We start from the raw sequence: 12,991 nt of genomic DNA, 5'->3' as shown, positions 1-12,991 counted from the left end.
TTAGAGGAGATTCTAACTACCAATTTTTACATCTGTAAATTTTTAAGTTTTAAGATGTAAACACACTCATTTCTAAAAATTCACCCCCCACTTTCAACCCCCAATATTTATATCTTCAAAAAACGAAAAAATACGTGTTTCTTTACTTTTAAAGTAGATACCACATACCAATTTTCAGGTCTGTAATATCTTCAGGTTCTGAAATATAAGAAGCCTCATTAAAGGCATTCAACCCATTATTCACCATTTTACACCCTTCCTATTGGGATTTTCCGAGAACAAAAGATTACGCGTTTCTTTATTTTTAAAGGAGATTCTAAATACCAATTTTTACATCCATACACTTTAAAAGTTTTGAGATATAGATACACTCATTTTAAAAAATCACCCCCTTTTCACCCCCCCCCCCCCTTTTGGATTTTCGAAAAACAAAAAAATACGTGATTCTTTATTTTTTAAAGAGATCCCAAACATCAATTTTCAGGTCTGTAATATCTTCAGGTTCTGAGATATAAGTAGCCTCATTAAAGGCATTCAACCCCTTTTTCACCCATTTTTACGATTCCTATTGCGATTTTCAAAAAACCAAAAAATACGTGTTTCTTTATTCTTAATGAAGATTCTAAATATCAATTTTTACATCTGCAAACTTTAAAAGTTTGGAGATATAAATTCACTCATTTTAAAAATTCGCCCCCTTTTCACCCTCCCATTAATTGGATTTTCCAAAAACAAAAAAATACGTGTTTCTTTATTTTTAATAGAGATCAAAAGTACCAAGTTTCAGGTCTGTAACATCTTCAGTTTCTGAGATATAAGTACCGGTATCCTGATTAAAGGCATTCAACCCATTTCCCCACATTTTCACCCTTTTTCATCCCTCCTATTGCGATTTTCTGAAAACAAAAAAATACGTGTTCCTTTATTTTTAAGGAAGGTTCTAAATACCAATTTTTACAGCTGCAAACTTTAAAAGTTTGGAGATATAGATTCACTCATTTTAAAAATTCACCCCCTTTTCACCCTCCCATTAATTGGATTTTCCAAAAACAAAAAAATACGTGTTTCTTTATTTTTAAAAGAGATCAAACGTACCAATTTTCAGGTCTGTAATATCTTCAGTTTCTGAGATATAGGTACCGGTATCCTGATTAAAGGCATTCAACCCATTTTCCCCATTTTCACCCTTTTTCACCCCTCTTATTGGGATTTTCTGAAAACAAAAAAATACGTGTTTCCTTATTTTTAAAGACGATTCTAAATACCAATTTTTACATCTGTAAACTTTTAAAGTTTTGAGATATAGAGCAACTCATTTTAAAATTTCACCCCCGTTTTCACCCCCTTAGCGAAGGAAGATCCCAAAATCCTCTCTTAGCGAGCACCTACGTCTTAATATGAATATATCCCCAAAATTTCATCTCTTTATGTCCAGTAGTTTTGGCTCGGCGATGATGAATCAGTCAGTCAGGACAAGTTATTTTATATATATATAGATAGATGATTTAACACCTTGTTAAGTACTAACATGTGTTGATGAAACCGGGCCTAAATATATATTATGCATAGAACACGGGATATTCCGTACTTTGGTAGGGAGGTGCGATCCGAAAAATCGGATCACATGCAAGGATAAAATACACTGAGGAAGAGAGGACTCAATAATAGAAGACCAGTACAACACAACAATAGTTTCTTTATTGTTGATTTTGTCAGAATATCAGTTACAAATAGACTCACATTAATTACAAGAAACATGCTCGATACAAACAATTTTTTTGCTCAATATTCTGTACTTTTATCACACTTCTGTTGAGTTCTTCAAAGAAAGTGCCTAAGGCATAATACCACCACCGTTTATCTAGTATGAATGGTAGGCCTTGAAAAATTTCGGGTGCAGGCCTACATCACATTTGTCGCACATGAATTTTGCTTTACCTGAACACTGGCGACATTTCTTTTCAGTGCTCACGGATATAATCCAGTGGTTCCTTCCGTCAAAGCGACTATCTGTGTTGTGATCACACAGTTGTTTTCCCCTTTTAGAAACATTTCCATAAGTCTTCAGCAAACTAACACATACATCCCTTCGATACTTTAGGAGACTGCGATTTATCATCATCCGGCAAGATTTTACGCATTATCAGCCAGCCATGCAGTGACAATACAAATGTCCAGGAAGTAAACAAAGATTGGCCAGTATCATTTCTTTTGTCGTATTCTGGTTCTGTATGTTGCCACTAACTGATCCATTAAATCTATACCCCCCATTCCTTTATTATAGGAGCCAAAAAGTGTAGGCTGCTTGATTGTCACCTTTCCTTTCTTTTCCTTGGACCATCTAGAGCAGGTTCCCTCTCTATTTTCACCGTGGTTTGTTGCTTGTTATCGTTCCACCCGACAGCAAGTATTTCACCCGAAGAGCGGAAATCGCTGGATCCACGTGGCAGTTTCCTCATTTCATCATTTATGTTGTGCTAATGAGAGGGCCATTTCTCAGTACGGCCTTCTCGAATAGTTCCCATTGAACAGTAACCTTCATCAGACAGGTGTTTGAGCAATTTTATTGACGTGAAATAGTTATAAAAGTATAGCTTGAACCGTTTGTGTGGGGGTACATCAGCAGATTTGCTTAGTGAGATAACTGTATCATCAATTAAGCCAAACTGCTTTTCATCATTTTCTTCCTTCCCTGTATAAATTTTGAAAGATACCATATAACCAGATGAAGAACAAAGTGCCCAGTTCTTCAATCCAAATCTGATTGGTTTACCTCGTATATATTGCTTAGCATAATGTTTCCCATAATATGGAATCATACTTTCGTCTATAGACAAGTGCTCTTCAAGTCCACCATGGCTCCTGAAATTTTCGTTCAGTATATCGATGATAGGTCTCAGCTTGTACCGGCGATCGTTCGGGTCAATGTTGTCATTATCATTGAAATGCAGGTAGTGCAAAATACTTTCAAATCTATTACATCGGATGCTGTTGGCTAAAAGCTTGGGAACATCTTCATCTGCTGACCAGTACATCCTTCTGTTGGGATATTTAGCATACCCTAATAAAAGCAGGCCTCCTATCAGCACCCAAAATTTTGACTCTGTTAGGCCGAGAATAAAATTGCTTTCTTCTACAATTTTCTGTACCAAGTTCTTTGAATAAAACAACCGAAAAAACTGCAATGGTGTTTGGCATGTTTCTGTGGTTCACACTGAGTTTGCAAGACAGGATGAGGATCTGATTTCTTCCACGTAAAATTTGGTTTTACCCCCACAGGAACACGCTTCTTCTTTCGCGGGAGTCCGCCATTTCCATCTGTTTCAGGTACCTGAACAAACTTTTGAACCAGACGCAATAGGTTCTGGTGTAAGTCCGAGAGAATTTTCGGTTTCTTCAAGGTCTGCGTCATTAGTGTGTATTTCACACGAGCTAATCATCATCCTCCAAACAAGGTAGTTAAGGTTACCCTCATGTTCGTCATCAGTTTTATCACTGTCAATGTCTGTCTCCCTACCCTCTGCTGGAACTGCAGCGTATATTACATTCTCAGTGTCATCACTGTCTTCCTCGTCCTCTTTCTCAAGCATTTCAATTATCTTGGCCACAGGGCGACTGAAACAAAATGAAAAACAAATATTGTACTCATTATGTTGAGATCAGAAACATCCTACAACGATTACAATGTTTAGTTGGTATTGTATAAGGAGAACAATGTAAGATAGCTTTGCATGTGATCCGATTTTTCGGATCCATGAATATAAATCACGTTATCACGTACTTGTGCAAAATACATATCAAACAAAAGCATGGATTCTCAACAATACTTCTATAACAAATAATTGATCAGATATGTTATAAACAAGTGAAATTTTTGCAAAATACCACATGCTGTGAACAGTGCTCCTCTGAGACGCCATGTTGTCTTCTAATGAATACTGTATCAATCTGGCTAACTGCACACACTAACTAATGGTACTGACTTGTTTGGAAGGAATTACTGAACAGATATGAAAGTGGAAAGAAAAGAAAATCATACAATTATCAAATTTAAAGCCTGAAACACCAAGATCTGATTTTTTGGATCATATGCACTAATGGATTAAATGGCTAACATTAGCATTTAGCAACCCGTTCCAAAATGACTGCTGTGAATCTCCCTTGAGATGCAGAATTGCTCTATTTATATCTTTTACGCAATAATCCTGATCGAAGAAGAGTTCAGTGACGTAATGACTTTGAAAATTTGACGGATGCAGAATTTCTTCATAGATAGAGGTTATCGAAAATAGTCGTTGCTAAGGTTGTGGACGAAATTCGAGTGAGGTTGGAATATCCTACAATGAGAAACTTACATATTTCTCCAATGTTGCAGGTACTAATAATATTACGATTTTTTGCTACTGGTTCTTTTCACATAATGGTCGGAGACAATGCTGGAATTTCTAAAGCCACTATTAGTAGAGTTGTTTGTCAAGTGTCTACAGCAATAGCATCCATAAGAAGCAGGTATATAACATTCCCTTCAGTAGAAGAGCGTCAGCAAATTATCTGCGACTTCTATGAAATAAGCCGTTTTCCTGGTGTTTGTTCTAGGTGCAGTAGATTGCACACATGTAAGAATCCAATCACCTGGAGGCAATTGGGCCGAAATATATCGTAATCAGAAGGGGTATTTCTCTGTTAATGTGTTAATGTTCAGGTGATTAGTGAGCCTAACCTCCAAATCAGGGATATACTTGCTAGGTGGTCTGGTTCTGCACACGACAATACAATATTTAATAACTCCCATATCGGAGCACAGTTTGAAGTGGGGACAATTAACGAAGTGATTTTGTTAAGTGGCAGTGGATACCCGCTAAGAAAGTATCTGTTAACCCCATTGAAACCCTCGCGGACTTTCCTCATCCTTTTCTTTTATCGTCAAGCCATCTGTGCGCTTGCACTCTATAACTTATATATATTTACTAACTAATTCAATTAACAACTCTTTATCAAAGGAGGAAAGATCAGAACTACCGTTTCACTTCACGTGCCATATTTTACAGCTGTATTCAAACAAAAGCGCAGCGGATCGTGCTGTAAAACAGCATGTTGATACCACTGCCTCCTTGTTTCGTACCAGTTCGCAATATTGGGAGAGTTAACAGTCGATTAGTTAACGTTTTACAAGAAAAGTTTGATGAAACGCAAGAAACCTAACAAGATGTTAAATTTTTAACTCCGAATTAACTAACTACTTGTTAGTATATATTTAACATGTGTTGATGAAACCGGGCCCAAGAGTAATGATTATTTAATAGTATACATTATACGTACGTAAGCGAGCTCTCCATCATCATATGGGTTTTCAAGAGCTTCGCCTGAATCGCCTAACACCACCAGCACATTCTCCTCTAAAGGACTTAAGGGGCTTGGTGGAGGCCCACCTCCTGTTGTATTGGATTTTTTTTCTTTTATCATCCAAGCTGTTTTTAGCCTGGAGCTTCAGCCTCCGCCACAGTCCTGTAAAAATACCCCAATACATTTTAATGCATGCCTATTGGGTCAGCTTTTGCCTTTATTTTGATTCAACATGATTAGTTTTCCAATATAGAACAGCTTAAGTCCCACTGAAATAAAAACCGCAAAATTAACTTGAAACTTACCCAACAGAGTTTTGCTGTCACGTGGGGGTTCTGAGGAAAACTGTTGTTGAAAGCCTCTGTAATCTTCTACAAGGCTACCTTCTTTTTCTTTATTGTATCGCTGTTGTATGCCTTACATTCCACAACATCTTGCGACTTAACCATTTCAGAAAATACTATTTTTTTCTTCGCTTGAAAAGTTTTCTGAACGTCTTGCCATTTTCACAACATACAACAGCTGATTAAAGATGGCGCCTGCATTGGTGAGTTTTTTGGTCCCAGCTGGCAAAGAGTAGCTTTGAAGACACTTCTATTTCCGTTTTGGAGCTGATATGGAAACATAAACGATGTCATGCTAATGTCTTGCTAAACACCGGCTGAACACCGTTTAAGCAACGGAACACCGAACATGACTTAGACATCGTTTAGTTAGACGTTGCCTAAGGCTTAAAATTAGTCATCGTTTCTGCAATCGGCGCAAGGAGTTACATTGGTATTTGAATTATGTTTATATTCTCTGATATCCTGCTCCTTTAATGACAGTTGTACCTAATCTCTTATTAACTAGGAGATTATCAAAGGCAGAAGTGAAAGAACATTTTAAAACTAGAGAAGGAAAGAATAATAATAGGCCTATATGAAAGAAAGGAGCAACAATGATTATTGGGCTGTAGCGTGTAAGTTAGCAACATTTTTTTTATATATTTATGTTTTTCAGGTGTAATGTATTTAAGTACATTTATACCTTGATTATTCATTGTGAGAATACTGTTTAGTAAAAAATAAAATTAGTCATTTGGTGCTATTCACCTTATTCACACTTTGTTCTTGATACTGGACATCACAAGTAGACCTAGGGGCTACCCTCCTTAACAAATGAAGGGTACACAGGAAAAACGAACATTGTCACAAAAAGCAAATTTTACAGGAGAGACATTTTAAAGTTTGAACACTTCTACACAAAATACTAAGGAGATAATTTTTTGTATGTAGGTGTCTAAATTATTGTCACATATATGTGTATCTCATCCATCAATATGATGTTTCTAAGTTAACAAGTACTCTAGTAATAAATTTTTAAGTTCATTAGTGCAAGGACTATGTGCATTTTTCCTCTGGATTCTCCTGAAAGAATGGGCACTTGCACGATATTACACTGATTATTCCTCCAATATAGCATTAACAATACCTCAATATGTTAAAAAATAGTTTTGAGGGTATTTTACAATGTTTTAGAATATTAATAATAATAAACTCAAATTAACACAAATTGAAATAAAAGCATTACAGTCAATTATGAATTTAATGTGTTATGTTACTTTAAATATGCACATAATAGCTCACATTAAAATGTCTGTATCAATGTCTTTCTAAAAATGGTTCAATTTGTAAAAGTTTGGCTTTCGACTTCAAAAATTAAAATAATTTGAACATTTTTATAACTAAATATGGCCGTACACATATGAAACGTAATACACATTTTAATACTTCTCTGTCCTCTTATGTAATGATCGATTTAATTTAATCACCTTACCACAGTACTTTATCAAACATCACTATCGTCATCGTTCGGTTGGTTCTTAGTCGACCCTTTTACGACAGGTAGACGACTAAAGAACTCCTGTGCATCATCTCGGCAAAACTTCTTCAGTATTTTAAGGTCCTTGTACTTCTCTTCAGGCAAAGGAATTGGTCCTGAATATGCTTGCGCAAATTCATGTTGGCCGTGTAACACGTTCTTACGCCCTGTTGCTGTAATAACGGTGGAATTGAAGAGACCATTGTATGTTTCACGGTGTTCAACAGTCTGTGGATATCTGGGTGTAATTCGAAGTTCCAAGATGGGCCGGGTTGCAGCAGGGAAAGTTTTCTTATACATCGGTGTTAGGAAGTTACCCCAGGACTTGAACATATCTGTTTTACAATCGACTACCTCAAAAGGAGAAGGTTTCACTCGAGCATTTCTAATTACTTCCCGCCAGTCATCTGGAGTTTCTGCTAGAGATTTTTTTTGGATTAGGCCCATGTTTTTGTCACACTCCATGTACGAATGTCCTCTTATTGGGAATGTGACAACTACTTGGTCAAAGCGATTCAAAGTTATTGCTACATAGTGGAGAAATCTAATCATGGTGAAGTTTTTGTTTTGTCCACTGCATGAATCACAGAAAATGTGGAGTTTACGGACAGAATGATCTAGGTAGGTTGTTATGAAATGATGTAGCATTGAAACTACATCGTCTGCTCCCTTTTTTCCCACTGTCTGATCGTAAGTGTAAAACACCGACATACCAGTTGCTAAAACATGTATATTGAACACATAAAATGAAAGTTGTCTACGATAATAGGCCTCACTGGTCGATATGTTTGGTAACGGAAGATTTCTACCAAAATATATACCTATTCCCTCGTATGTTGCATCTTTTCTAGCTTCTCTTCTTGCGTTTCTCTTCCTTTTGTAGAACCAGTCAGCTCTAACTGTGTGCAGTTTCATTTCATTATGCAGTTTCTTCAAATCTTCTTCAATCTTCTTTATTTCCCCCAGATTAGATGACGTTTCTTTAGCCTTTTCTAAGTTACTAGCTGATGCTTTCTGTTCATCGCATGTGCTACACGTATCACTTCGGGGATGCCCAAAAGAGATGTTAAATTTTGTGACAAATGTTACTCTGAATGTCTCATAAGAAATTTGAACATGCGGATAGCGTTCCAGAAACATGAAAAGTAACTTTTTCACATTCAGTTCTTCAGGTAGGTAAACTTTTCCTGTATCTTGTAAACTATAATGAGCTTTGCGTCCCTTAAGAGAACTGAGAAATGTAGTCATTGCTTCATATGTTTCTTCAGGAAGTTTACTTCTGCCTCTATTCTCATGTTTTCCCCTTTTGTCAATTGGGGAGTGTCGTGTTGTAGCCAAGGACGATTTAATTGTGTGTAAACGGCGGGCAGTTACACCAAAAAAAGATAAGATTGCTTTAAAACAAACATTAATTTCAGCGAGTGTCCCTTCACGCACGACACGAACTTTATACACATAAGAAAAATCATGCAGACAGGCCTCTTGTGCTGGTTGCCGTGGTCGCCTTCGGTTAACAGGAATTACGGTCATTAATCCCGCCAAATACGAGTTCTGGGCATTTCTGTCACCTAACTTATTAAAATCATGTATTAGCTTATTCCGTTCACTTGCAGTGACCCGCTTAAAACATTGTAATCGTTTGCAGTCACAGTCTTCACTGGATTGATACGTAGTATCTCGTAACTTCTTCATAACACTTTTCACACTACCGAATTTACGTTTCTTCTTTGTAGAATTCCCCATGCTCGCTACTTGAGTCTCTTCATCACTTGAATTGTAGACATGAGTGTCCATCACAGCATCCATCGTACTACGTACAATATTAGTGTAACAAACCTACACAATACAGAGACAGAACAAATCAACTGACACAGCCATCAATCACCTTAAACGGTAATGGCAGCGACACGCGCATGCGCATTCGAGCTGTTGGTGGACTGTGTTCGTTTTAATGTAGTTCCACGCATACATTGTTCGTTCTTCCTCTGTGTACCATTTCTATTTTACTGCATATCTTGGACATCGTTCATTGTTTCTCTTTGATATTTCTCGTGTTGATAGCTTCACTACTAAGCTAACAAATGGAACTAATAACTCATTTTTTGAATTTTTGGACATTGTTCGTTTTTCCTGTGTACCCTTCAAATAGTAACTTGAGACATGAAGACATTTTGATCACGTAGATAGAGGTACAGTTCTGCCCATAAAACTAGAACGACAGGGCAAGTTGGCCGTGCAATTAGGGGCGCGTGGCTCTGAGCTTGCATCCGGTAGATAGTGGGTTCGAATCCCACTGACGGTAGCCCAGATTATGGTTTTCCATGGTTTCCCATTTTCACACCAGGTAAATGCTGGGGCTGTACCTTAATTGAGGCCACGACCGCTTCCTTCCAACTCCTAGGCCTTTCCTATCCCATTGTCGCCATAAAGGTCAGTCTCTACTGATTGACATTTTACAACATGTTAAATACTGTTTCATTTAACATTGTGTCCACGCTTATGAAAATGTTGAACTTGATTTCGCCAGGCTGAGTGGCTCAGACGGTTGAGGCGGTGGCCTTTTGCCCCCAATTTGGCAGGTTCGATGCTGGCTCAGTCTGGTGGTATTTGTAGGTGCTCTTATACGTCACCTTGCTCCGGTAGATTTACTGGCACACGAAAGAACTCCTGTGGGATAAAATTCTGGCACCTCTGTGTCCCCGAAAACCATTATAGTAGTTAGTGGACCGAGCTCGATAGCTGCAGTCGCTTAAGTGCGGCCAGTATCCAGTATTCGGGAGATAGTAGGTTCGAACCCCACTGTCGGCAGCCCTGAAAATGGTTTTCCGTGGTTTCCCATTTTCACACCAGGCAAATGCTGGGGCTGTACCTTAATTAAGGCCACGGCCGCTTCCTTCCCACTCCTAGACCTTTCCTGTCCCATCGTCGCCGTAAGACCTATCTGTGTCGGTGCGACGTAAAACAACTAGCAAAAAAAAAAAAAAAAGTAGTTAGTGGGATGTAAGGCAAATACAATTATTATTAAACTTGACTTCCTTTGCTTATGTACAGGCAGTTCATCATATCAGTTTGTGGTAATACTTGCAGGTGGTGTCTTGTATTTTCAAACAAGGACAATGGACTCGGATGAAGAGGATTTGGCCTTTGTTATTGCCACTGTTGTTTCTTTCAAGATCTTGAGATTGAAGGAAAGGAGAATGTGGGTACAACAATATCCCAATAAAAGGCACAATGTGCATGACATTCTGATGAACTGAAAGTAGAAGACAGGTTTGGATTTAAAAACTTTCTGAGAATGTCTGAGCATGATTCCAATGTAGTTTTGGAAGAAATACTTCCTACCATAATAAAGGAGGACACACAGTTACGAGGAGCTATTCCACCTCACCTGCACCTTGGGATAACTCTGCGTTTCTGCACAGTATAAACTTTGTCCACTCCCATCCCCAACTTCCTGCTTTCCTGAACTTTTTGCAATTCTCGACTGTACTGGGAGCGGAGGGAGGCTAGTTTTTTTTCAGTGCACTCCCACGAGCAATTAAATATAATTTTGAATTCCTGGAAACTGTCGGCTTTCCTCACTTTATGTCAGTATTCCTTCGATGAGACATTCCACAAAGAAGGCCTTTCTGTTATATCATTAATGAAGTCCAGGGCGATCTTGCTCCACTCCATTTCTGACTATAAATTTTGTTAGTATAGTGCAGAGCAGGGAGAACGATACACTTGCCCATACTGTATTTGTAGCCCGTAACTATAATCCTACTTTTTCCACGAGAAGCACGTCGTTTAAGCTATCTGTTGACATGGAAGTTGCCGATGCAGTGCCGACGTCTCACGAACAATGAATTGACTTGATGAGTTTTCCACTTGGAGGGGAAAATACACCAAAATGTTAAAAGTGTTAACCTCAGTATTCTGAGTTAACATGTAAAGTCAATTGGAAGATGCAATGACAAGATACATGTTCGATTTAACATGTTGGTGTTAAATGTTAATCAGTGGAGGCCGGCCTTAAGACCTATCTGTGTCGGTGCAACGTAAAGCCAAAAAAAAAAAAAAAAAAAAAAAAACTAGAATGGACACTTTTGACTAATACAGCTTGTTGGACCTGTTTTTATCCACTACCTTTGACTTGTTAGGGATTTACATAATTGAAGACATGGATGGAAGAAGGGCTTAAGTCAGGTTGTGTCGTTATTCGGTAAATTGCATATACACATTCCTTGGTGGCTGTTCTAGATACTACCTAAATGGCTTCTCGGTAGTGTTAATAGATGGCGTGTGATGTGCTATATTGAGTTGCGCCGTTCTTCCAAATATTGCTCGTGCCCGACTTAAAATACACTCCAATGCTGACTTACGGGGAGCCAGCACTCATCACTCATCAGAAGCGAATCGGCTAACGCAGGAGTAATGTCGGGAGGAGAAACATCTGATATTTCAGCAGATGACAGTGAATATATACCAAGTGAAACCTCAGATGATTCGGATACCAAATCCTTACAATCCGAATGTTCTGCCGTTCTCAGCCCAGTGTCATTTGCAACATCACAAACAAAAGCATTTTAGTTTTCAATTCAAAAGTATGTCATATTATGTTACTCTCCTGAAGGAACTGTATCAGGAAGCCAGACTTATAATATTACGTTTCATGACAAATTTCAGTTATTGAAGGATATAAAGTCTGTAGATACTTTGGATAGTATCCCAGTCCCTCATGTAGGTATTGAAGCCGGGAAATTAAAAGATGTTAAAGATTTAGTAAGCTTTATATGCGCAGATGCACGTGCATGGTTTGAAAATATTTTCCGGGGAGCTGAATCTGTGGGAGTAGGAAATTCTCGATATAGTGGTTCCCCTAATAACATGTTGTGACCTGTCAAATGTTCTAACCTGTAAAACTTGTCTACATGCTTCCAACAATGTAAATAACATTAATTTTCAATGAAAATGTTTCTTGAAATTGGAATAAGGGCGTAACTCCAAAATACAAAACAGACAACAAACCACAAAATTTATAAATATTTTTGATGTACATATTATGAAATAATCAATAATATAGTTATGTATAACATCCCAGAATTCTGTATTTCTGAGAGAAGTGTTTGATGTTATAATTCTTTAAACTCATTTATCTCGAAAGTGTGTTTTTTGAGTTGTGCCCTTCTTCCATCCATGTCTTCAATTGACTATAAAGCAGTGAGTGAGATGGATTTATTACATTGTTTCCATTTCCAGTGGATCACTACAAGTGCTCAGTTATGGGATATTTTGCCTCCCAGTTTATTCAGTACCAGTAATGGTACTATATAATATACAGGAGAAGTTTTTCTGGCGTAATCATGGTATATTGATTCAGAAAAAGGAAAGAAGGTTACACGCAACAAGAACAATAATAATTATAATAAACATGATTAGCCATTTTAAAAATTTAAACTGAGGATATGACATCTCTATCCGCCAAGGCTGCCAGAGTTTGATTCCTGGCCAGTATTGGCTATGGTGGGCTTTTGAAAGAAATATTCTTATCCCTATGTTTAGGAGGTACTGTAAAATACATACCTGTGGCTATGATCATAATTGTGAACAGTACTGTAAAACTACAACCTTGCTTGCTTTATTTAAACTCCTAGGTTCGTTCCAACATGAGTCCGTGACCATCCGACCCATGCACAGTTGAGAGAAAGCACTCCAACACACACCAAACCGATCCCAGACTAATAATAATAATTTCGTGTGGCTATTTCTAGCCGAGTGCAGCCCTTGTAAGGCAGACCCTCCG

Source organism: Anabrus simplex, chromosome 1 (genome assembly GCF_040414725.1).
Source record: "Anabrus simplex isolate iqAnaSimp1 chromosome 1, ASM4041472v1, whole genome shotgun sequence".
NCBI lineage: Eukaryota > Metazoa > Arthropoda > Insecta > Orthoptera > Tettigoniidae > Anabrus > Anabrus simplex.
Note: the sequence above shows the minus strand (reverse complement) of the source record.